The following is a 27,274-nucleotide window of genomic DNA, read 5'->3' on the forward strand; positions in this document are numbered from 1 at the left end:
ATGGGACTTCCCTATGCACACTGCCTCCTTGCAGCGGCTTGCTGTGGAACCTCTCATTCTTTGCACTCTTATCCTTTACTTACTCATTTTATTAAATAAATAAAAACAAGTAGTTTTTAATTTTTTTTTTTTTTTTTTTTACATATGCTTCACACCCAACAGGGAGCTGGAATTCACAACCCCAAGATCAAGAGTTGCATGTTCCACAGACTAAGCTAGCCAGGCCCTGGACTACCTTATTTTAAACTACTAGTAATACTGTGGTGGGATTATTGGTAGTTTATGCCACTTTTCTTTAGGCTTGAAGTCTTAGAATGTGGTTATGGTAGGTCTGTAACAAAAATATTTGAATTAAAGTCACTCTGTGCTTTCACAGGTAACTTTTGAATTCTCCTCCATTGCATGATTTCCAAGGATACATATAAAATTGATTTCCCTTTAGCCAAGAAATTACAGGGTTTGAGATCCTATCTGGGTCAGAGAAACATCTTTCTCTCTCCAAAGCAGATTCTGCACAGCAAAAATAGAGATATGAGCATATACTTCTCTTACCTCGAAATTTGAGATACCTCCTTGCCTGCAGGATTGATTGATCCCAAGTTCTTTAATAGGGCTCCCAAGACCCTTCATAATCTATTGCCATTCTACCTCTCCAACTTTATCTCCCAGTAATCTGCTAGCATTTTTCTTTCTTCCTTACCCTAGTTACATCAGACTTCTTCCATTCCTTAAAACACACATTAACTTTTTCCACACTTTATTGATGTGTATCATTTATACAATACGGAGCACCAAAATTTTTTTTATATTTTATTTTTATTTATTCATGAGAGAGACACACAGAGAGAGGCAGAGACACAGGCAGAGGGAGAAGCAGGCTCCATGCAGGACCTTGGGTTCATGACCTGAGCCGAAGGCAGATGCTCAACCACTGGGCCACCTAGGCGTCCCAGGAGCACCAAACTTAAGTGTACAACTCAATGGTTGTTCATATATGGATATACATGATCAAGATCTAGAATATTTCTAGCACTCTAGGAGGCTCCCCTATACCCCCCTTAGTCCATACCTACACTATTCTGATTTCCATCAACAAAGATTAGTTTTGCCTGTTATTTAATTTAAAAAAATGGAAATATGCCATATGTATTCCTTTTTTTTTTTTTTTTGAAGTAAGCTCTATGCCCAATGTGGGTCTTGAACTCATGACCCTGAGATCAAGAATTGCATGCTTCACTGACTGAGTCAGCCAGGTGCCCCTACCATATGTATTCTTTAAAACACATAGTATATTTTTATGTTTCCTCTACTTGAGAACAGGAATGCTAAATATCTGTCACGTGCTAGTGCTCTCCCATTCTGCATCCATGGCAGATATTACTAATTCATCATTCTTTCTTACGGTATCTACATTGAGGTTTAGGCTCTTTTCCTAAACTGTTTACCAGTAGCCACTCCTGATTGTTGAGAGTTGGCACTAGTGAAATTTCCCTGGACAAGAGTGGCCTCTTTCACATGAAAGCCTTCACCTCTACCACGCACAATACATTTGATAAGTCATTTGGGTCTTGTTTATTCTATCACTGTAATATCTTTCCAATCTGTTCCTTTTTTTCCATTACTACTTCTCCTGCTTATTTCAAGCTTTTGTAATTTCTCACCTGATTTTCTACAACAAACCGTCCCTGTTTGCCCTGCCTTCAGTTCTGGCTCCTCTATTCTTTTCTACACACTGCTGATTAATCTTTTTTAAATATCCAAATGTGATATATACTACATCATTCTCCTGGTTAAAACCTTTACGGGGCTATCCTTCATGCTAAGCCCAAGTGGTTAGCATGGTACTGCAGGCCTTGTGATCTGGCCCTGCCCATCTCTCCAGTATCATCTCCTATAACCTGCCCTCCTTATGCCAGCTGCATGCAGCTTTCTGAAACATGCTCTGTCATCTTTCTCCTCTAATCTTGAATGCTCTTCTTTAAATGGCAAAGTCTCCTTCACTCATCAAGGATGTTTCAAGGATACTTATTATTTTTTTTAAAGATTTTATTTATTTATTCATGAGAGAAGGCAGAGACACAGGCAGAGGGAGAAGCAGGCTCCATGCAGGGAGCCTGACGTGGGACTCAATCCCGGGTCTCCAGGATCATGCCCTGGGCTGAAGAAGGCAGCACTGAACCGTTGAGCCACCCAGGCTGCCCTATTCACATTTCTAAGAGTCCCTTGAGGGAAGTGAGGTTTGTGGCTCCAGAACTCATCAGAGTGCATGACATTTTTTTTTTTACAATTAAAAAAAAATTGTGGTAAAGGAATGTAACATAAAATTTACTATCTTTATCATTTTCTTTCTTTCTTTTTTTTACTATCTTTATGATTTTCGAGTGTATGGTTCAGTGGTAGTAAGTACATTCATATGGTCCTGCAGTTATCATCATCATTACCTCCAGAACACTTTTCATCTCATAAAATTGAAATTCCATACATATGAACTTCATTCTCCCCTCCCCCTAGCCTCTGGCAAATACTATTCTACTTTTTGTCTACGATTTTGACTACTCTAAGTACCTCATAGAAGTGGAATCACAAGGTGGGTTTTGTTTTTTTTTTTTTTTTTTTTTTGACTGGCCTATTTCATTTGGCACCATGTCTTCAAGGTTTATGGTACCTACTTCAAGGTGGTAGCCTGTGTAAGAATTTCCTTCCTTTTTAAGGCCGAATAATATTCCACTGTATGTGTATACCACATTTTGCTTGTCCACTCATCTGCCAATGGACAATTGGATTGCTTTCACTGCTTGGTTATTGTGAATAATGCTGCTGTGAATATGGGAATATAAGTCTCTCTGAAATCCTGCTTTCAATTCTTTTGAGTATTTGCTCAGAAGTGGAATTGATAGGTCATATAGTAATTCTATATTTAATTTTTTGAGGAACCACAATACAGTTTTCTGCTGCGGCTGCACTATTTTACCTTCCCAACAACAATGCACAGGGTTTATTATTTCTTCACATCCTTGCTAACACATTGTTTTCTTTGTTTTGTTTTTCTTTTCGATAGTAGCCATCCTAACAGATGTGAGGTGACATCTCATTGTAGTTTTGAATTGTATTTCCCTAATGATTGGTGATATTGATCATCTTTTTATCTTTTCATTGAGCTTATTGGCCATTTGTGGATCTTCTTTGGAGAAATGTGTAATCAAATCCTTTGTGCATTTTGGAATCCGATTTTTTGTTGTTGAGTTTTAGTTCTCTACATATTCTGGATATTAATCCCTGATCAGAGATAGGATTTGGAAATATTTTCTCCCATTCCTTGGGTTGCCTTTTTACTCTGCTGATACTGTCTTTTGATGCACAAAAATTTAATTTTTATGAAGTCTAATTTGTTTATGTTTTCCTTTGTTGCCTGTGTTTTTGGTGTCATATCCAAAAAATATTTCCAAATCCAGTATTTTTGCCCTATGTTTTCTTTTTTTTAAATTTAAAAAAATTTTTTATTTATTTATGATAGTCAGAAAGAGAGAGAGATTGAGGCAGAGACACAGGCAGAGGGAGAAGCAGGCTCCATGCACCGGGAGCCTGATGTGGGATTTGATCCCGGGTCTCCAGGATCGCGCCCTGGGCCAAAGGCAGGTGCCAAACCGCTGTGCCACCCAGGGATCCCTGCCTTACGTTTTCAGCTAAGAGTTTTGCTGTTATAGATCTTACACTTAGGTCACAGATTCATTTTTAGTTAATTTTTGTGTATGGTGTTAGGTAAGGGCCCATTTTTATTTTTTTGCATGTGGATATCCAGTTTCCCAGCACCATTTGTTGAAAACACTGCCTCTTCCTCACTGAATGGTATTAGCACCTTTGTCAACTATCATTTGACCATATAGGTGAGGGTTTATTTCTGGAGACAGTGCATGGCATTTCATAGGATACAAAGATGAATCAGATTATCCTAACACACTGATGTTAGGTCATAGGTGAATTGGTCATAGGGAGATTGTTAGAATGAAGTTGGATCTCATTTTTTTATTTAAAAAAAATTTAAATTAATTAATTAATTTTAAAGATTTTATTTATTTATTCATGAAAGACACAGAGAGAGGCAGAGACACAGGCAGAGGGAGAAGCAGGCTCCTTGCAGGAGCCCGTTGTGGGACTTGATCCCTGGACCGAGATCATGCCCTGAGCTGAAGGCAGACACCCAACCACTGAGCCACCCAGGCATCCCATGATCTCATTTTTTTTTTAATTTTTTATTTATTTATGATAGTCACACACAGAGAGAGAGAGAGGCAGAGACATAGGCAGAGGGAGAAGCAGGCTCCAGGCACCGGGAGCCTGATGTGGGATTTGATCCCGGGTCTCCAGGATCGCGCCCTGGGCCAAAGGCAGGCGCCAAACCGCTGCACCACCCAGGGATCCCCCATGATCTCATTTTTTTAAAGATTATAATTATTTATCCATGAGAGACACACAGAGAAAGTGGCCACAATATAGACAGAGGGAGAAGCAGGCTCCTGGGACTTGATCCCAGGACCCCAGGATCACCACGTGAGCCAAAGGCAGATGCTTAACCACTGAGCCGCCCAGGTGCCCCTAATTTTTGTTTTAGAGAAAAAAGGGAGAGATGATTTTAGAGGGAAGTAAAACAGCTGACTTAAAAAGAGTTCATGTTAGAATTACAGAACTTAAACCCCTTTCCTGCCCTAGTTCATCTAGTTCACATCCTATTTTTTTTTTAAGATTTTATTTATTTATTCATGAGAGACACAGAGAGAGAGAGAGGCAGAGAAACAGGCAGAGGGAGAGGCAGTCTCCCTCCGGGGAGCTTGATATGGGATTTATTGCAGGACCCCAGGATCATGACCTGAGCCAAAGGTAGGTGCTCAACCACTGAGCCACCGAGGTGCCCCCACATCCTTGTTTTTTTTTTTTTTTTTTAAGATTTATTTATTCTATTTATTCATGATAGACATAGAGAGAGAGGCAGAGACACAGGCAGAGGGAGAAGCAGGCTCCATGCCAGGAGCCCAACGTGGGACTCAAACCCGGGACTCGAACCCAGGACTTCAGGATCGCACCCTGGGCTGAAGGCAGGTGCTAAACCACTGAGCCACCCAGGGATCCCCATCCTTGTTTTTATATATGAAGAAAAAGAGGTCTGATGTTACTCTTGAGATCAGAATTTTTTTTAAAAAGATATTATAGAAGATTTCAAATCAGTGAAGGAAGAACTATTATCTAGAATACATAGATTTGAGAAAGAATGAACTCTCTAGAACTACAAATATTCAAGGAGAAGTTAAATGATCACCTGTAAGTTTTGCTGTAGAGAAGGCAGATCTGATCATTTTTCTGCCTTTCTTGTAAATATTCCATGACTGCCTGCCCATTAACTTCAGGATAAGGGCCTACTGTTTTAAATGGCATATTATATAGCTCTTAAGATGTGGTCCTAGGCTACCTAAATAGCATAATTTCCTGCCATGTATCTATGTTCTTGATAAATCCAACTGTACTGTGAGGTCTATCCTTTCTAATTCTCAGACTTTACTCAAAAAAAGCAAGACAAAACAAAACCAACCATCTTAAAACAAAACAACAGACTGTTTCTTTTTTTAAAAAATATTTTATTTATTTATTCATGAGAGAGAGAGAGAGGCAGAGACACTGGCAGGGGGAGAAGCAGGCTCCATGCAGGGAGCTGGACATGCGACTCTACCCCGGATCTCCAGGATCTCGCCCTGGGCTGAAGGCAGCGCTAAACTGCTGAGCCACCTGGGCTGCCCTCATTTATTTTTAAGGATGCAAAAAGACGAAAAGGATCTTTCTCACTATTTTTGAGGTGAAAACACTACATTAGGATCTTTGGTACTGTGTGCTATTTGTAAAAATCACAAAAGTTTTAAACTTTGAACATATCTTCTGCTTTATGGACAATTTAGTGTGTTAGTAATTTCTAAGTAGTTCTGTGTGTCAGGATTGTGCTGGGTGCTGGGAATACAAACATGAAGAAGGCATACACTGACGTCTCTCTCCTGAAGAAATCAGGCATCTAGGAAAAAAAGGAGGGGGAGCTCAGAGAAAATCTTTAGCAGATCAGATCATCTCTCCTTTGCTTATAAATGTTTAGTGACTCCCCAATAACTACAGGAGAAAGCCTGTTTTTGTTGTTTTAATGGCATACATAGCCCTTTATGATTTGTTCCCTTTAAGATCTACAAGCAGATCTACTTGGTTTGAGCAGAGTTATCTCTGAGGTACCTTTCTTGTGATCTGATTTACTCACCAAATCACCTTTTAATCCAATATGATTATTTTTGGACTAAGTTTTTCTATCACCTAGGAAGAGAATAGAATATGAGTATTGATCCACTGGGCAATTATATTTCTCATTATATATGATGAAATAAGACTTTTGTACAAGCAATTTTCACCTGAGTTTTAGGAGAAACTGTGTTCCTAGAACTTCTGGAGGGCTAAATTTAGAGATTTAGCCACAATTAGGATGCCTTCCTTGCAAGTATCAGATATAAGTCCTCAGTGTATTTTTACAGAGCAGTCATTTTACTGTCTTATTTCTCAGTAAGCTGTTTCTGATTCAATGGAAAGAACATAGGACTGTTTTTTTTTTTAAGTTTTATTTATTCATTCATGAGAGAGAGAGAGAGAGAGAGAGAGAGAGAGAGGCAGAGACACAGGCAGAGGGAGAGGCAGGGAGCCCTATGTGGGACTTGATCCCTGGACCTCAGATCATGTCCTGGGCCAAAGGCAGATGCTCAACCGCTGAGCCACCCAGGTGCCCCAGTACTGGTATTCTAGTCCTGCCTGTGACTGACTGTATGATCCTGGTGACTAATTAAATCTCTTATGTCCAAAGTTTCCTGATTTTTCAAGTAGAAATATTATTTGTTCTATATATACTTTGTGATGATACACGAAAGTTTAATTTTAACTTAACGAGTATAGTTTAACTCGATTATATATTATATGGAATACAAATATAAGTATTCGTGCTCAAGCTTATATTTTATTGGGATTAGACTTATAAAAGTAACATCTAGGGATCCAGAAAAAGGATGGATTATATTCAGTGGAGGAGGGGTGTGATCAGGAATATTTGATAAAGGAGATAGGGGTTGAGCTGGGTCTTGAGGAATGGGAAATGTGGTAGAGTCATCTGGAAAGGATAAGAACAGAGAGGCCCTGGGATTCTCAGTCTGGCCCCAGCTTTTTTTTTTTTTTTAATTTATTTAATTTATTTAAGAGAGAGAGAGAGCAAGTATGAATGCACAAGCTCAGTTGGGAGTGGGGGTGAAGGGAGGGGTAGGGATAGGGTAGAGAGAGAATCTCAAGCCGATTCCCCGCTGGGTAGAGAGGCAGGGCTGGATTTCACCACCCTGAGATCAAGAACCGGAGATTATGACCTGAGCAGAAATCAAGAGTCACTCAGCCCACTAAGCTACCCAGGTGCCCCTGGCCCCAGTTTTTATTTTCAGACTTGTTATCTTCTGCACACTTCAGATTAAATGATGTTTTCTGAATCAGGCATGTGTCTGGGACATAGCAGGCAAGCCTCCAAGGTCCAGCTTCTATCTCTTCCATTAAAGCCTCACCCAAGTGAATTTATCCTTTCTTCTGCATCAGCCCAGGCCTTTGTTCCTATGACCTCTTGCTTTCATTGTAGCTTACTAGAACCACCTTCCTTGCTTAATGGTGAACTTTTTGGAGACAGGAATCTGCTACTGAACTCAGTGCTTTGCTTTTATGAAGTAATCAGGGAATTTTATTCAACTGAACTTGTTCCAAGGACACTGATATCACTCACTGAAGTGAAGGACACGTTGTATCATCTTAATGTCTCTCTATAGGCTTTAACTTTTGTTTCCTGCTGTTTTCCTCACCACATCCCTGTAGATTTTTTTTGCCTTTGAAAACTTACAGATGAGGAAACGCAGAGGGTGCATTTGTCCATAGTCATCCAGGAAAATCCTGAAGTCAAGCAGGGCTCTTTTGACTTGAAATCCACTATTTGCTGCACTATACCCAGGCCCTGTAGCATCAGACAAGCAGGAGTAAAATGCACTTATTCTCAGTGCTCTGGTTTTCTCTTTGTAGGTGGGAGCAATAGTACTGACCACATGGGATTGTTATGTTATGAGGGTTAAATGGGGTGAAGTCCCTAGGTCAAGGTCTAGCACTTGGTGGGCAATGCTTGGTGTCTTGTCATAAGCTTCAAATTCAAATGGAAACAAACAGAGCAGTAAGTATCCACTTCTGAGGTGTAGCGGGAAACAGATGGGACTCCACAGACAGGAATATCCTTTGTAACCTCTCGTAGGTTATATCCTCTGAGACAAATATGAAAGGTCATAAGGCAGTATTTTGTAAACACTTCAGATTTGGCATGCTCCTTCACCACCACGTCCACCCGTGTTCTATCCTTTTCCTGCCTCGCGTGTGTCAAATGCAAGCATTGTAGTCGAGTGATTTGTCCAGCTTTGAGGTCAGAGGTTGGTTGAATAATGTCCAAGGCTTTTTTTTTTTTTTTTTAAATAACCAAACCATAGGTCCTCCCAGATCGTGATTTTAAATAACTATGCAGAGGAACCTAATACATTAAAGCATGGAAGGAGGGGCCCAGGGATGGTAGCTGATTGCAAACCCGAGTTAAACTAAAATTATTCTTGAAATCTTTCCAGGTTAGGGGGCTGTTCTTAAGATTTTCCGGCCGAGCTCCTTAACTCCTAAATAGGCATTTTAAAAAGGAAAGAATTCCAGCTTTGGTGGGCTGGTGGCAAAGGCGAGTAGGCTGGTGTCGACCCCGGCTCCTCCGTCCCGCTCCCGCTTGAGGTTCAGAAGCCCGCGCTGGGCGCCGAGGGTCGGCGAGGCTTGGCCAGGCCACAAGGTGCACGGCCACCGGCGGCGGCGGCGACGCGGCGGGGCAGCTTTCCGGCCCCTCTTTTTCTTGGGGGCCTCGGGAGGGCGGCCCGGCCCAGGAAGAGGGCGGAGCCGCGCGGCCGAGCCCGTCAGCCGGCTGCTCGCGGAGCCCCGCGCGGAGCCGCCCCCGCCCCCCGCCGGCACCGCCCCCCTTCGACCCCGCGCCCCCTCCCAACTCCCCCTTCGGCTCCGCGCCCCGCCCCCGCCGGCACCGCCCCCTCCTCGCGGGCTAACGGGTGCCCGCGCGCGCGCCCCCGTCCGCGGCCGGAGTGTGAGTGCGCTGCCCTCCGGCGCGGCCCCTCCCCATTGTTTCTCGCCGCTACCACAGGCCTTCGGACGCAGCCCCGCCCCCGCCCCCCGCCCCGTTTCCCCGGCACCCGGGGGCCCCCCAGAGCGAAGGGAGGGGGACCCTGCAGTCATCCCTCGGCGTCTCCTCCCCGGCCCGGCCCTGCCTGGGGGTCGGGCCTCCGCCGAGGCTCCGGCCGGCCCGCCCCGCCCCTCCCCCACGCCCGCTCCCCTCGGCCCCCTCCCCTCAGCGGGTCCTCCTTTTTCTCTCCCTCTCCCTCCTCCTCCCCCACCCGATCCCTTCCCCCCCACAATGCAGTTCGCGGCGCGGCGGACATGGCGGTGGAGTCCTGAGCTCGTCGTGTCCCGGCCTCCAGCGGCGGCGGCAGTGACGGCGGCGGCGGCGGGAGGCGGCGGGGGGAGCGGGAGCCACTGGGATGAGGAGGCGCCGCGCGCGCCTGTAGCTCGCGGGCTTCGCAGGTACGGAGGTTGCGGGCGCGGCGCCGGGCGCCCAGGGGGTGTGCTCGGGCAGGCCGGCGGCCCCGCTTCGCCTCCTCAGGTGCCGCGCCTCGCAGGTGCCGGGCCCGGCCGAGCGGCCCCCGCCGCCCCCGGGCCTGACACTTCTCTCTGCCGGGACGGGCTCCGGGCGCCCCGAGGGGAGGCAGGCTGAGCGCCGTGGGGCGGCGGCCTGGCGGCTGAGGCGGCCTTGGGGCGCCGCGGGGGCCGGACTTCGCGGGGCTGCGGCGCTCGGCTCCGGCCGGAACCCGCAGACCCGGGGGCGGCTCTAGAGTCAGCGGGTCGGTGCGAGCTCGTCCGCGGCGTGTGCGCCCTTCCTTGCCTGCTCCTTTTCTGCGCCTCGGACGCAGACGTACCTGAAACGCGTAAATACACTCACGCGATACGCGGTGAGTCCTCTCCGGGTCGCCCGTGGCGGCGGGGGCGGCGGCGGTGCCCGCTCGCCCCTCGGCCCTCGCCCGCCTTCTCCCCCGCCCCCGGTCGGTGGTGCTGATGAAGGCGTTTGACGTGGGAAACTGTGAGGTTCATATTTGTAAACAGACGGCGGTAGCGGTGTGTGGTGCCCGCCTCCGCCGGCGCGCTGGTCCCGGCGTCCGATTGCAGAAGAGCCAGCGGTGTAGACCCGCGAGAAGCGCGTCGTCGAGATTTCTAGTCACACCTGAATGGGACGAATTACTGTTACTTTAAAAACGTTGATTGAACATTTTCTTTTCATAAGTTTATTAGATCTTTGATCCGACGAATTTTGAACCTTGCGTGGGACCTCGTTTCGGTACACCGTGTTTCTTCATTTTGATATATTTCTGATACAAAAGTAGTTCCTTACACATGTGACATTATACTTCATGTTGTGATCTTTATCGTGTCTTGAAACGCAATTCAAATTGCGTACTGTTGGCGTGCATTTAGTAATTAGCTGGAGTGGATCAGATTACCTTTTGTTTCCAAAAGACCCCCCCCTCCCCCGCCAAAGTCTTGTAGCAGCGAAATGTGTAACACTTGGCGAAACAGAACATATCCTGTTTCTAAAGTAATGAGAACTGTTAGCTAATAATACTGGATAATCCCAACTGGGTACGACAATTTAGAGTGCCCTACCAAATCGGTGAATCGTGGAATGGTTTAAAAAAAAAAAAGTTGACTTTTTTTGTTGTTAATATCAGCCTGTTCTGTGAGTTAATTGTACGCTGAAATTTCCTTTAGGCCCAGCAACCTTGTAATTTCTGCACAACATTGCATCTTAGTACTTATTACAATTTACAGAATTATGAAATAATTGTTTCATTTAGAATGCTGTACTTTAATTCACTAGTGTCTAGTGTGCTGAAATGCTTTCATAAACAAATTTTAAAGAGTGCTTCTTGAAAACCGTATACTTTGGGGAAGATAACCGCCTTATGCTTTAAAATTTTATGCTTTAAAAATGTGATGCTTGGGATCCCTGGGTGGCGCAGCGGTTTGGTGCCTGCCTTTGGCCCAGGGCACGATCCTGGAGACCCGGGATCGAATCCCATGTCGGGCTCCCGGTGCATGGAGCCTGCTTCTCCCTCTGCCTGTGTCTCTGCCTCTCTCTCTCTCTCTGTGTGACTATCATAAAATTAAAAAAAAAATAAAAATAAAAATAAAAAAATAAAATAAAAATGTGATGCTTAATATAAACAAAAAGTTGATTTGAAAAATGAGCTCTTTTAGGTAAATCGCTATTTCCAATTTTTAATTTGACTAGTATGGAAAATGAAAAAATAACGCTTCCTTGAAATAATACAGAAGCGGAAGTGAAACGTATTGATATTTAATGTTTTAGGTATAGCAGATGTATAAATATAAAGGGAAAATTAAGGTGTTTTCATTGTTTTAGGTCCAGTTAGCAATGCAGATAAATTTACAAGATGTTATCATGCACATGTTTAGTTCAGTTTTGTAATTGCTAAATCACACAGAGATTTGCATTTATTTTTAGTTCACTTAACTAGAACAGTACAGTGTCTGTTATAATTTTAGACCTTCTAATATAAAAATTTATAATTGCAATTATAAATATTCCTGATTAATAGAAAGCTGTTTAAGGAGAATTTTTATTAGTTCTCAGAGCAGATTCAGTTTAGTAAGTAGAAAACTTTTTTGACCTCAGAGTTAACCTTGACATGCATAATAAGCATCATTAATTATGTTGTGCGCGCTCTCTCTTTTTTTAATGTTCTTTATAGAATGTCAAATCAGGATCTCTGGGCTGAAAAAGGTTTTTGAGTTTATTTTCTACAGAAAATTTCTGTTTTCAGACAATAAATAGGACTTAACCTATAAATGCTAATGCTGGTAAATTTTGTTTATCCTAAAAAAAAAAATCAGGCCATTTTGATACAAAATTCAATGAGATGTGTTATTTTCTAAAGTAAACTACAAGTGCTGAGATCCATAAAATGTTACAAAATTCAATGAAAATCATTACTGCAGACCTAAACATGGAAAGACCTAAAACAAGGAAAAAACACTGTAGTTTAAAGCAGGATATGTGATATGTAGGTTTTTTTCTTCTTAATCTTAGAGGAATTAAGATTGTTTGAACTAAGTGAATTAGAATTGTTTACACTAAACTAAGTTTTAATTCTAGAATTCTAGATAATTACATAGTTTGGGGAACTGTTTAAAGGCCAGTGTAATATCCCCAAGCATTTCCTACAAATCCAAAAAGAAAGGGTATATACATGAAAAAAGAACAGTTTAGATTTTTTTCCCTCAAGTGAGAGATTTAATTTGTATGATATGTTATGGTTTCCAGATTGTTTTCATATCAAATTAATTCATTAGGTGTCCATAATTATCCTGAGTTAAGGGGGAGAGAAAAGGGAACTGACATTTGAGTAACTGTTTTGTTCCAGGCATTGTGCTAGACATCTTTATGTATTTTTTTCATTTATTAAGTCTAACAACCTTATGAAATCTTTTTTGTAGTTGAGTTCAGTGTTAGCTGAAGATCATAGAGTTAGAAAAATTAAGAGCAGCTCACTCTGCTCTTCCTATTACATATGACCTGTTGCTTTTCAGATGTATCAAGTAGTCTCAATTTTGTAGGATAAACTGCCTAAAGTTGCTCATTCAATAATCATTTAATCCTTCATTTTATCAAACATTTGCATTTGTACATTAGGCTAGACGCTGGTAGGCTTTAGAGACACAAAATTATTATTATTTTAAGATTTTTAAAAAAATTTTATTTATTCATGAGAGATGCAGAGAGAGGGGCAGACACATAGGCAGAGGGAGAAGAAGGCTCCCTGTGGGGAGCTGGAAGCGGGACTCGATCCCAGGACCCCAGGATCATGCCCTGAGCTGAAGGCAGATATTCTACCACTGAGTCACCCAGGTACCCCTGTTTTATTTATTTGAGAAACAAAGTGAGAGAGCATGAACTGAGGGGGGAGGGGCAGAGGGAGAAGCAGACTCCCTACTGAGCAGGGACCCTCCTGCAGGGCTCCATCCCACGACCCTAGGGTCATGACTTGAGCTGAAGGCAGATGCCCCAGACACAAAATTATTGAAGACAATCTTTCCCTTCAGTGAACTAAAATACAGATAAATTATAGCACATTCGATCATGGAAGTTCAGAGGGAAGAAGTTGGCTCTTTAGGGATGAATAGGAGTTTGCTAGGTTAGAAAAGGGGATAGTCTGGAGGCCTGTACAGAGCTAAGGAATAGCACATGCAAACCTAAGTTGTTACGGGACTCAAAATAGGAAGAGTGAGAACTTAGTGTGGCGAGCATTGAGGATTTATGGATAGAGTGATGAGACAAACGGTTGGAAATAGACTGTGGAGGTTGTGTATGTTCAGTTATGGCCTTTGGATTTTTATTTTGCCAAACAAGATCAAGTGAGATAGTGGTTGAGCTGTGATTAGAAATGTGCTTTCTGGGGATCCCTGGGTGGCTTAGCGGTTTAGCGTCTGCCTTTGGCTGAGGGCGCGATCCTGGAGTCCCGGGATCGAGTCCCACATTGGGCTCCCGGCATGGGCCTGCTTCTTCCTCCTCCTGTGTCTCTGCCTCTCTCTCTCTCTCTCTCTATGTCTATTATAAATAAATAAATCTTAAAAAAAAAAAAAAGAAATGTGCTTTCTGATTCCTAATTTAGTATTTTTTTTCTTTTCAGTTTCCTTACCAACAGAGTTTACCCTTGTGGGGTAAACTCCACCATCGGTGGATGGTCAAGCTCTCTTTTTCATGCTGTTCTTGTGTCTTTTTCTTAGTAGTTGCTGTATATCAGATTGGTTTTTTGAGGATCCTGAATGTTAAATTTCTTAGAAGATTTTTTTTTTTTTAGATTTTATTTATTCACGGAAGACAGAGAGACAGAGGCAGAGACCTAGCAGAGGGCTCTCAGGGAGCCCGATGTGGGACTTGATCCTGTGAAGCCGGGATCATGCCCTGAGCTCAAACACTGAATTACCCAGGAGTCCCAGAAGATTCTTTTTCGATAAAAATACCTCTGAGTGAGGGACACCTGGGTGGTTCAGGTCACGACCTGCCTTGGCCCAGGTCATGATCTTAGGGTCCTGGGATCAAGTCCCTCATTGGGCTCCCTGCGAGGAGCCTGCTTCTTTCTCTGCCTATGTCACTGCCTCTCTTTGTGTATCTCTCATGAATAAATAAATAAAATCTAAAAAAAAAACCACCTCTGGGGGAAATCACTTGTTATATAGTTCCTTAGGAAGTTTTTTTCATTCCTTGATTAGGCTGGTTGACTGATTTCTAGTTTAGCACTAGAAAGCATTAGGATGGGGGACTTGGGAGTGTGGGCTTCCTGCAAGCTCTGTGTTCATCAGCAAAGATGAGCAATCTTTGCACAAAGCAGCCTGTATTTTTAAGAAGAAATTGGTATAAGTCACATAATAGTCTGGTAGTTTCATTTATGTATTTACAAATATTTTATTTTTAAGTAATCTCTACACCCAGCAAGGGGTTCACACTTTTAAACCCTGAGATCAAGTGTTGCATACTCCACCGACTGAGCCAGCCAGGTGTCCCAAAAGTCTGGTAGTTATAAGTGGGTATTTGATTTACATTGGTAATAGATAACTTACTGCAAATTTATGATATGTAATTTCTTTCTAAGGATCTTAAGTATTCACTCTTCACAACCCTTTTTTTTTTTTTTTGTATTATCATTTACGGGGTAGAAAAGAGGTGCAGAAGGGTTAAGTATCTTGGACAAGATTTCACAGCTAGTTTGCTGCAGAGTTAGCGTTTGAACTCAGGGTGTCTGAGTCTGGATTCAGAGCTCTTAACCACTACATTGTGTTGCACCTAAAGCTTGGGGTTGTCAAAATTTAGTATACAAAGGGTGTTAAGTTCACCATAGTTACGTAGGTTGTCAAAAAATACATTGTAAGAAAAAAAAATACATTTTAAGAATGTAAAATGTGAATTATACATAATAGTGAAATCTGCTTGCATTTTGTCAGTCTTTCCTATAGTTTAATTACCATTAAAATTGCTCAGTCAAAAAAAAAAAAAAATTGCTCAGTCAGTGGCACCTGGCTGGCTCAGTTGGAAGAGCATGCTATTCTTAATCTCAGGGTTGTGGATTCAGGCCTCCCCGAGTTTGATTTAGAGATTGCTTAAATAAATAAACTTGAAAAAATTAAAAATAAAATTGATTGGTCATTAAGTATTTAAGCTCCAGTCTTGTGCTGAGTGTTAATTTAGGTTAGTGGTATTCAAACTCTGGGGACCTTTTTCAGGGGATCTCTGAGTCACAATTTTTCTTTTTTTTTTTTCCACAATTTTTCATAGTAATATTAATGTAATATTTACCTTTTCCCCTCTCCTGTTATCTAGAATATAGAGTGATACCTACACTGTATGTGAAAACATTGCTTTGATGGCTAATGGAATATGTAATAGTAATTCTTTTAAAAAATTTTTTCTTTGAGATACAGTTTACAGTATCATAAAGCTCATCCTTTTATAGTGTTAAGTATATATTCATAACGTTTTATAACCATCACTGCTAATTCCAGAACATTTTCATCTTTCCAAAAAGAAACCATGTGCTCACTAGCAGTCACTCCTTCACTCCTCATTTCCCTTTCCTTCAAGTCTTTGGCAACTACTAAGCTATATTCTGTCTATGAGTTTGCCTGTTCTGGACATGTTATATAAATGGAATCATATATGTGGCTTTTTGTGCCTGACTTCTTTCACTAAGCATAGTGTTTTCATGGTTTCTCCATATTATATCATGTGTCACTACTCCATTTCTTTTTATAATATTGCATTCTATGGAATGTGTTCTATGGAGCTACCATGTTTTGTTTATTATTAATAGTCATTTGGGTTGTTTCTACTTTTTGAGTAATATGAATAATATAGCTATGAACATCTTTAAAAGTTTTTGTGTGAGAGATGCCTGGGTAGTTGAGTGTCGTTTGAGTGTCTGACTCTTGATTTTGGCTTAGGTCATGATCTCAGGTCAGCCCTGCATTGGGCTCTGTGTGGTGAGTGTGGAACCTGCTTGGGATTCTTTGCCCCTCTCTTCATGTGCTCTCTTTTAAAAAAAAAAATTTTTTTTCGTGTGGATGTATGTCTCCTTTTTCTTTGGATATACACCCAGGAGTGGAATTGCTGGGTGTTTTGATACATTTATGTTTAACTTTAAAGATTTTGTTTTTATTTATTAATTTGAGAGAGACAGAGAGTGTGCATGCTTGGCTGTGAGCTAGTGGGGGAGGGGCAGAGGGCGAGGAGAGAGTCTCAAGCGGACTCCATGCTGAGCTCTCAGCCTGAGATGGGTCTCCATCTCATGATCCTGAGATCATGACTTGAGCTGAAACCGAGAGTCAGCCGAGTCGGATGCTTAACCCACTGAGCCACCCAGGCGCCCCCATTTATGTTTAACTTTATAAAGACCTGCCAAACTATTTTCCCAAGAGGTTGCACCATTTTGTATTCTCACTAGCAATGAATTTTGAATTCTATTTTCTGCATATCCTCACCAACACTTGTTATTGTTCACCTTAATACAGCCATCCTAGTGGGTGAAGTTGTATCTCATGGTTTGATTTGCATTTTGATTTGATTTGCACCATAATAAGTAAGGGTGTCTAGCATCTAGATCTTCATGTGCTTATTGGCCATTAGTTCTTTGGAGAATGTTTACATCCTTTGTCCATTAAAAAAAAAAAATATGAGTTCTTTATATATTCTAGATACTGGACTCTTACCAGATACATGATTTACAAAAATGTTCTCCCATTTTGTGGCTTTCTTTTCATTTTCCTTAAAAAAAATTTTTTTTTAAAGATTTTATTCATCCTTTTGAGAGAGCATAAGGGCGAGGGGCAGGGGGAGAGAGAGAAGCAGGCTCCCCTCTGAGCAGGGAGCTCACTGTGGCCTCTACTGCAGGAGTCTGGGATCATGACCTGAGAGAGGCAGATGCTTAATTGACTGAGCCACCCAGATGCCCTCTTTTTTAAAATTTTTAAAATTGTGATAAAATATATGTAACACAAAATTTACCATTTTAACTATTTTTATGGACACATTTAGTGATACTATGTTCACATTGTTGTGCAGTCATCACTGCTTTTTTCTATCCCCCGAACTTTTTCATTTTTTGCAAACCAACACCATACCCTTTAAGCAGTAGCTCTCCATTCCTTCTTCCTCCCGCTCCTTAGCAACTACCATTCTACTTTGTCACAATGAATTTGACTATTCTATGTAATTAGAGTCGTATAACATTTGTCCTCTTGTGTCTGACATTTCATTTAGCACAATATCTTCAAGGTTCTACCGTGTTGTAGCTTGTGTTAGAATTTTCTTTTATCTCTTCATCTGTTGATCAACACTTTGATTGCTTCAGTCTTTTGGCTGTTGTGAGTAATGCTGCTGTGCATATGGACATATAAATATCTGTTTGAGTCCCTGCTTTCAGCTCTTTGGTTGTATACCCAGAATTGGAATTGCTGGATCATACAATAAATTTACATTTAATTTTTGGAGGGTTTGGCATATTGCTTTTTTTTCGTTTTCTTGAGTAAAGTATGTTTTTGAAGTGTGTTAAGTTTCAGTTCTGATAAAATTTGGTTTGTGTATTTGTTTAAATTTCTGTTTTTAATTTTTTTTTGAAGAGTTTATTTATTCATGAGAGACACAGAGACATAGGCAGAGGGAGAAGCAGGCTCCCTGTTAGAACCTGATGTGGGTCTTGATCTCAGGACCCCAGGATCACACCCTGAGCCAGAGGCAGGTGCTCAACCACTGAGCCACCGAGGTGTTCTGATTTATGTATTTTTTTCTTTGGTTGCTTGTGCTTTGGGAGTCATATCTTAGAAATCATTGCCTAATTCAAGATTATAAAATTTTATACCTCTTTTAACAGTTTTATAGTTTATGTTTTTACATTGAAGTCTTTGTATGTGGTGTGAGATAGAGGTCCAACTTTATTCTTTTACATGTGGCTGTCTGGTTGTTCCACTAATTGATAAGACTGTTCTTTCTCTTGTTGAATGGTCTTGGCATCCTTGCTGAAAATCAGTTGATCATAAACATCTGTTTATTTGTGGATTCTCCATTGTTTCTGGATTCTTCATTGATCTGTATGTATAGCCAATGCCAGTACCACCCAGTCTTTTTTTTTTCTTTGTATATATATTTTATTGGAGTTCGATTTGCCAACATATAGTATAACACCCAGTGCTCATCCTGTCAAATGCCCCCCTCAGTGCCCGTCACCCAATCACCCCATCCCCCCCACCAACTCCCCTTCCACTACCCATTGTTCATTTCCCAGAGTTAGGAGTCTCTCATGTTCTATACCACCCAGTCTTGATTACTGTAAGTTTGTATAAATTTTTAAAATCTGAAAGTATGAGTCTTCCAACTTTGTTCTTTTTCAGGATTGTTTTGGCTCTGTAGCATCCCTTGCAATTTGATTTGAATTTTAGGATCAGCTTGTCAATTTCTGCCAAAAAACCCCAAAACAAACAGCTGGAGTTTTGAAAGGAATTTTGTTGAATCTGGTGATTAAATTGGGGAGTATTGTCATCTTAATAGTCTTCCAATTCATAAGTATGAAATGTTTGTGCATTTACTTTCATTTCCATTAAGTAGGCCTTTACCTTTTTTTTTTTTTTTTTAAGATTTTATTTATTTATTCATGAGACACACACACACACAGAGAGAGGCAGGGACACAGGCAGAGGGAGAAGCAGGCTCCATGCAGGGAGCCCCATGTGAGACTCAATCCTGGCTCTCCAGGATCACGCCTTGAGCCCAAGGCGCTGCCAAACTGCTGAGCCACTGGGGCTGCCCTACCTGCCTTTTTTTTTTTTTTTTTTTTTTTTAGCCCTACCTGCTTATTTCAACAGTGTTTGGTGGTTTTTAGTGTACAAGCTTTGTATTTTTTTTTAAATTTATTCCTAAATATTTTATTATTTTTGATGTTATTATAAATGGCATTGTTTTCTTAATTTCATTTTTGGGTTGTTTGTTGCCAGTGTATAGAAATACAATTGAATTTTGTATATTGATTTTGGAGAGCAACCTTGCTGGACTAATTTATTAGCTCTGATAGTTTTTTGTGGATTTCTTAGTTTTTTTTTTTTTTTTAATGTAAGATAATATCATCTGCAAAGAGACATAGTTTTACTTCGTCCTTTCTGATCTGGATACTTTTTATTTCTTTTTCTACTTGGGTAGTACAGTGTTGAATAGAAGTAGAGATAGTGGACTTTTTTTTTTTTTTTAAGATTTTATTTATTTATTCATGAGAGACACAGAGAGGCAGAGACAAGGGCAGAGGGAGAAGCAGGCTCCATGCAAGGAGCCCCATGTGGGATGTGATCCCGGGTCTCTAGGATCACTCCCTGGGCTGAAGGCAGGTGCGAAACCGCTGAGCCACCCAGGCTGCCCAGTAGTGGACCTTGTTTCTGCTCTTAGAGGAGAGAACATCTAGTCTTTTACTATTAAGTATGATGTTACCTATGGGGTTTTTTTAGATGGCCTTTGTAAGGTTGAGGCAGTTTTTTTCTATTCCTAATTCAGTGAATGTTTTTATCATAAAAAGATGTTAAGTTTTATCAAACATATTTTTGCATCTATTGAGATGACCGGTTTTTGTCCCTTATTAATATGATATATTGTTTGATTTTCATGTGTTGAACCAATCCTGCATTCCCAGGACACATACCACTTGGTGATCTGGTGTGTAATCCTTTAGTTTGTTAGAGTTTTTGGAAAGTTTTTGCATCCACATTCATAAGAGACATTGGTCTGTAATTTTCTTATAATGTCTTTGTCTGGTTTTGATATTAGGATTATACTGGCCTTAGAGAAGGAGTTAATAGTGTATTCTTGTATTTGAACAATTTCTCAGTTTTAATATTTAATGACATATGAATATCAATAGCTATAACCCACATACAAAAAAGTTCTTTGGATCTTCTGTAATTTTTAAGAATATAAACACACAGCCTGAGATAAAAAAGTTTGAGAACTACCAGTTTAGGTGAACAGACTACCCTAGTGCCTAAGCATTGAACCAAAAATTGGAACTCTTGTATCTTACAGTCCTAAACCAGTCCTGTTTGTGTCACTTTAGGCAAGTCACAAACTTAGGGTGCCTCATTAGTTTATAAAATGGAAATATTGGGGCACCTGGATGGCTCAGTGGTTGAGCATCTGCCTTTGGCTCAGGTCATGATCCTGGGGTTCTGTGATTGAGTCCTGCATCAGGCTCCCATAGGTAGCCTGCTTCTCCTTCTGCCTGTGTCTCTCATGAATAAATAAATAATATCTTTAAAAAATAAATAAAATGGAAATACTACAGGACTGTATTAACTTCATAAATGTATAAAGATAAATGAATGAGCATACTAGACATTATTAGCTAATGCTGTATCTTCAAAAACAATTATTTTTAAAACTGATAAATTTGTAAGCGCTCTGGACATTTTTGTAGAAACTTGTGTTATTATGTGACTGTTTCTTGAATTCTGTCACATAGATTAAAAAATGTTAGTCTTTGGAACTTGTATTTAAGTTTTCTTTGATAGTATCAGTTTTAAGCCAGTGATGTCCATTATGTAAGAATTACATTTCCCTTAGGCATTTTATAATTACTAGAAACCACTCATAATTATGATCCTTCTTCCTCATTCTTTTGTTCCTCTTTATTTCTGTTGGGAATATATATTCTATTTCTCAGATGTGTCACAACAGAAGAAAAATTGAGAACCATTACTCTATTCTAATCCTGTAAGGAATATAATTTATTTTCCTCACATCTCAAAGCCAGGAAAACCAGACCCATGTTTTTGTAAATATTATTTATTCTGTCTTTGTCTGTAGTTCATCTTCTGTTAATAATGGTGGCCTGCTGCCTATATTTCTTATCTGACTTGGCATTGCAGATAGGAACCTCTAGGTCATTCCCTTATATTTGCTGATATTGGATGTAATTCTTGACATTGTATTGGCAGTTGGACATTAAAAGGTCCAATTAAGGTCATCACCTTAATTTTGTTTTTCCTTAATTTCTGTATTCCAGACATTCTACATTCCTTGGCAAACCTACTCATATGGTTCTGCTTCTGACCAAAATCTCCTACATATCGACATGTGTATCTTTCTAATTTATTTAGTTTTCTGATCTGTCCTTAATCTCTGTATGTAACATCTTTTTGGCTTTATGCCTTTGCCCCACTTATACCATTATTGTTTTCTTCCCCCTTACTCTTTTTGAAATAGTCATTCTGTCTACCCAGTATGAATTAAAGTATTTGCTAATTGTACAAATTAGTACACTGGTATTTTATATATTTAGTTAGAGGTCCTTAACACAGCTTGGCAGAATTTTAGTTAGATTTCTTTCTGTTCCTCACATATGCCATTGTTTTGCTCCTGGATTAAGCCCTCTGCTGCCCTCTGCTTTTCTCACTCAGTGCTGTCTACTCTTTCATAGAAAAGTATTAAAATTGTGTCTTCACAGCTCTGTGAGATGATAGGTGGCCCTGGCAAAAGAGTCTTCTTTAGTCAAATAAATCTGGGAAATGTAAATTCTCTCTTGGAGATTTGAGGTGCTTGTTGAAGAATCTGAAAGGTGGTTCTGGAAAGAAACACAACCTTCTCCCCCTTCCCAACTCCACTAAAAATTGCTTGTGATAAGGCCCTAAATAAGCCTTTTTCTGCTATTGATAATTACTGTTACTTCACTGACTTCTCTCATTTTCCTCTCAGGCCCCCCCCCTTGCCTTTTAAAAAGACTTTGTTTGAGAGTGAGCTAGTAAGAGAGAGCATGAGCTGGGGGAGGAGCAGAGAGAGAGGGAGACGCCAACTCCCGGCTGAGCAGGGACCCAATATGGGGCTTGATCCCAGGAATCTAGGATCATGACCTGAGCCAAAAAGGCTGATGCTTAACCGACTGAGCTAGCCAGGCACCCCTCTCCACTTTTTTCTATTTTGGAGTTCACCTAAAACATAAATTGTGCCACTCTTCTGCTTATTAATCTATTATGCCTTGTGTACAATTTATAATCTCAGTTCGTCTTCTATATTCACCATTATGCATGCTATTTTATGGTCCTAAAAAGCTTGCCAAAATTTTCTAAATACGTTTTGTTTACTATATTACAGAATCTTATTATTAGGGCTATTTCTTCTCACTCTCTCTCCTAAGTGAGAAGTTCTTTCTCAGCCCAACTGTTATTTCCATGATAAAGGCTTTTCTAAGGCTCTTTCCACAGGGTTTCCATAATGTGTGTCATGTAATATATTGTCACTATTTGTTTATATGATTATGTCTGCTATTATACACATGAGTCCATTATTTATCATTATATTTTCAGCTTTTTTTTTTTAAAGATTTTATTTATTTATTAATGGAAGGCACAGAGAGGCACAGACATAGGCAGAGGGTGAAGCAGGCTCCCTGCGGGGAGGGAGCCTGATGTCGGCCTTGATCCTAGAACCCTTGGAATCAAGGCCCTAAGCCAAAGGCAGACACTCAACCACTGAACCACCCAGGTACCCCATATCTTCAGCTTTTAATCCAGCACCTTATATGTGAATATTGACAAATAATCTTTGTTAATACAAATTCCAGATTTATATTTATTTACCTTAACAAATGCAGGCCTAGTACATAACTTACAGGGGGAAAGTGCAAAATGAAAATGCAAAGACCTTGCTCAAAAAAGTAGGGAAAAGTGCCATTACAGTTTTTTGTTTTTTGTTTTATTTGAGAGAGAGAGACAGACATAGACAGCATGAGCAGGGGGGAGGAGGTAGACAGGGAGGAAGAAACAGATACCCTCAGTCCCAGGATCCTGAGATCATGACCTGAGCCAAAGGCAAAATGAGCCATTCAGGCACCCCCTTCTTCTTTTTTTAAGTTTTATTTATTTAAGTAATCTATATTCAACATGGTGGGGCTTGAACTCACGACTCTGAGATTAAGAGTCCCACACACTTCCAAGTGAGCCAACCAGGCACCTCAACAGGTTCTACCTTTGACTTTGGCAGGACTGAAAGGAAAAGGAACTGTGCCTTGTTCTTTCTGTGTCATCACTTTTAGCTTAAGTGGTTGGTTAATATAGGGAAGTAACATAAATAAGAAAAGATACAATAGGGTTTTTTTTTTTTTTTTTTTTGTCAGTTTCTTAGAAGACTGTTGCCTTTCTTATGTGTTTGAAGCAAAGTATAGTTCAAGTAGAAAATGTAGCTTCCTGGGGCGCCTGGGTGCCTCGTTGGTTGAGTGTCTGTCTGCCTTTGGCTTATGGAGTGATCCTGGGGTCCTGGGATAGAGTCCTGCATCTGGCTCCCCGCAGGAAGCCTTGCTTCTCCTTCTACCTATGTCTCTGCCTCTGTCTGTGTATCTCTCACGAATAAATAAATTAAACCTTAAAAAAAAATTAAGCTGCTTCGGTATACTTAGCTGTAGACAACATGCTTACCTTATACTCACTTTGATTCTTGCTTGAACTTCTACATATGGTGGGCTCTATTGGAATTCTGTGCTGATGGGGCTTCACCAAAGATACATAAAAATGAGGTGGAAAGGAAGACCTGTATTTTGCATGTATCTCTTCTTCTATGCATATCCTGTTGTCCTATCAGACTAAAAAAAACAGGGGTACCTGGGGGCTCCCTCTGCTCCCCCCTACTTGTGCACGTTTTCTCTCTCCCTCAAATAAATAGAATCTTAAAAAAAAAAAAGACAAAACAAATTCAAAGATTACAAATTAAGAATTTCAAGATGGTGACGGCAGTTTCAAGCCAAACACAGGGTCTGTTTTTTCTGATCAGGGAGCCCTGTGTGACTGCACAGATCACATGTTCGTGAAGTTAGCTCTGAACAAAAAGATCAGAGGGAAATAGTAACATGCACTGAGACAAAGAGGCTGCCATATTTCATGTCATACCATTGTGATGAGAATTGTTAATACTTTTTTATTTTGAGGCATTCTGAGGGAAGTTAGGTGCACCTGAGTGATCTGTTTCGGTAAATGAATTGTGAGCAAAGGTAACCAGAGCTATTCCTTCTCTCCCTGTTTTACTAAAACTGAGAGTAGCATAAGATTAAAGCAGCTTGGAATGTTGAGCAATTGCACAAAGGATAGCTGCCTTTGAAGCCACCGAATTCATGGAGGATTTTACATGAATTGATAAATCAACTTATGTTGTGGTCAGCATTGAATTACAGAGGTGGTTGTTGCAGTATCACCTGGCTCTTCCATTTTGTCAAATTTCAGAAAAAGCCTTGTAAGATCAGCATAATTACATATCACAATTTTTGGATCTATGGGATATACTAGGTATTCCCAACAAACAATCACACTCAAAAAATGTTAGGTATATCATAAATACTCGGGAGCTGCTTGATAATAGAAGAATCAAGAGCTCCTTGGTGAATCTTGCATTGCAGAACTCTTGGTCTATAGAGCTAGTTCTTTTTTTTTTTTTTTTTTTTTTAAGATTTTATTTATTTATTCATGAGAATACACAGAGAGGAGAGAGAGGGAGAGAGAGGCAGAGACACAGGCAGAGGGAGAAGCAGGCTCCATGAGGGAGCCGGATGTGGGACTCATCCTGGGTCTCCAGGATCACGCCCTGAGCTGTAGGTGGCGCTAAACCACTGAGCCACTGGGGCTGCCCTATAGAGCTAGTTCTTGATTTATAAGGAAGAAAAGGAAAACTGTGGCTTGAGTAATTTGGGGACCCACATAATCTCCACATCTCATTAGGAAAGAACTCTGAAACAGTTGACAATCTTGGGCCAACAAATTCCTTGTGAAAAGAAGCATAACTTAAATTTCTTTTAACGATTCCTGGTAAAGATTCTAATATATAATAAAATGACCCCAAAGGCTTACCAGATGAACAAGTAAGGAAAAGGATTGACTAATCCAGAAAACCTACATAAGTGGTGGCTTTGGGTGAGTAGGTAATTAGTTTAGAATCCCATTTATTTGGAAAACTGACTTTTTTGAGAGAAAGGGGCATGGTTCTACTTGTCTTTTTTTTTTTTTTTTTTTAAAGATTTTATTTATCCATAAGAGAGACAGAGCGAGAGAGAGAGAGAGAGAGAGAGAGAGAGAGAGAGGCAGAGACACAGGCATAGGGAGAAGCAGGCTCCACACAGGGAGCCCGATGCGGGACTTGATCTAGGGACTCCAGGATCAATCACACCCTGTGCTGAGGGCAGACACCCAACCACTAAGCCACCTGGGCTGTCCTGTCCTCCACTTGCCTTTGATCATAAAAATTCTGTCACATACAAATTTTACCCAAATAAAATTTCTTTTTAAAAAAACACTCGCTATTTTGGGTTGATTAACATTTATGATTTGAGGTCCATGATACCTTATATATGTTCAGTGTACATTATTTTAAATAAACTCTTTTGAATTTTAAGTTTTTTTTATCGTAAGATATACGTAACAAAACTTAGCATTTAAGTGTACTCAGTGACATCAATACATTCAGTGTTGTATCATCATTACTATTTTAAGAACTTTTTTTTTATTATCCCAAACAGAAGCTTGGTATGCATTAAATAGTATCTCCTATTCCTGTCTTCCCCCAGCTGGTAATAACTTCTGTTGTATTTTCTGTTTCTGTATTTATTTATTCTAAGTATCTTATAATTGAAGTTATACAGTAATTGTCCTTTTGGAACTGACATTTCCTTTAACACATTGTTGTCAAGGTTCATCCATGCTGTAGCCTGTGTCAGAATTTCTTTGGCTGAGTAAAATTCCATTGTATGCATATACCACATTTTGTGTATCCAATCATCTGTTAGTTATTTGGGTTGCTTCCACCTTTTGGCAATTGTGAATGATGTTGCAGTGAACAAGGCATACAAGTTATTTGGGATATATACCTAGGAGTAGAATTGCTGGATCATATGGTAATTCTATGTTTAAGTTTTTGAGAAACTACCAAACTTTTCTGCATTGGCTACATCATTTTATTCTCATCAGCAGTTGCATGAGGATTTCAAACTCTCCATATCCTCATTAACATTTGTTATTTTCTGCTTTTTTGATAATACTAGTATGTATGAGGTGGTGGTTTTTTTAGTATTTTTGATTTACATTTCCCTAATGACTGATGATGTTGAGCATGCTGTCATGTATGTATTGACCATTTGGAGTAATTATTCAAGTCTTTTGCCCGTTTGTTAAGTGGGTGGTTTGTCTTTTTGTTGATAAATTGTAGGAGGTTTTTTTTTTTAAAAATATTTTATTTATTCATGAGAGAGAGAGGCAGAGAACACAGGCAGAGGGAGAAGCAGGCTCCATGCAGGGAGCTTGATCCCGGGTCTCTAGGATCATACCCTGGGCTGAAGGCGGCACCCAGGGATCCCCAAGGAGTTCTTTATATATTCTGGATACTAGACCCTTACCAAATATATGATTTGCAGATTTTTTTTTCTCCCATTTTGTTGGTTATCTTTTCACTTTTTTGGTAGTGTCCTTGCTGAACAGATGTTTTAATTTTTTTTCTGGAGGTGTAATTAACATGTAACATAATATTAGTTTCAGGTATGTGACCTAATGATTCGATATTTATATGCATTGTGAAATGATTGCTATAGTAAGTCTGGTTAACATCCATCACCACACAGTTATAAATTATTTTTTCTTTTCTTTTTTTTTTTTTAAAGATTTATTTATTTATCTCAGAGAGAGAGAGAGAGAGAGAGAGAGGCAGAGACACAGGCAGAGGGAGAAGCAGGCTCCTTGCAGGAAGCCTGATGTGGGACTCGATCCTAGGTCTTCAAGATCACACCCCGGGCTGCAGGCGGTGCTAAACCGCTGCGCCACCAGGGCTGCCCTAAATTATTTTTTCTTATGATGAGAACTTTCAAGATTTACTCTCTTAGCAACTTTTAAATATACGATATGGTATTAACTATAGGCACCATGCTGTACATTATATTCCCAGAGCTTATTTTTTTTTAAATAACTCTTAAGTTTGTACCTTTTTACCACTTTGACCTATTTTGCCTACTTCCTTCCCCCCAGGCCCAGC

General features: G+C 40.4%; 1 protein-coding gene across 17 annotated transcripts in view; it reads left to right on the plus strand.

Moving 5' to 3' along the window:
- The first annotated feature begins 9,545 nt into the window (after positions 1 to 9,545).
- Positions 9,546 to 27,274, plus strand: part of TUT4 (terminal uridylyl transferase 4) — a 134,720-nt gene continuing 116,991 nt past the window's right edge. For 13 of the 17 annotated variants that reach the window (XR_005370210.1, XR_005370208.1, XR_005370209.1 and 10 more), the window contains exon 1: positions 9,551 to 9,702. The gene's annotated coding sequence lies outside the window, so the exon portion shown is untranslated. Of the gene's footprint in view, positions 9,703 to 27,274 lie in introns of all 17 variants that reach the window. The other 4 variants (XM_038558007.1, XM_038558011.1, XR_005370214.1 and 1 more) reach the window with 3 other exon arrangements.

This window comes from Canis lupus, chromosome 15 (genome assembly GCF_011100685.1).
Source record: "Canis lupus familiaris isolate Mischka breed German Shepherd chromosome 15, alternate assembly UU_Cfam_GSD_1.0, whole genome shotgun sequence".
In the NCBI taxonomy this organism is placed as follows: Eukaryota; Metazoa; Chordata; class Mammalia; order Carnivora; family Canidae; genus Canis; species Canis lupus.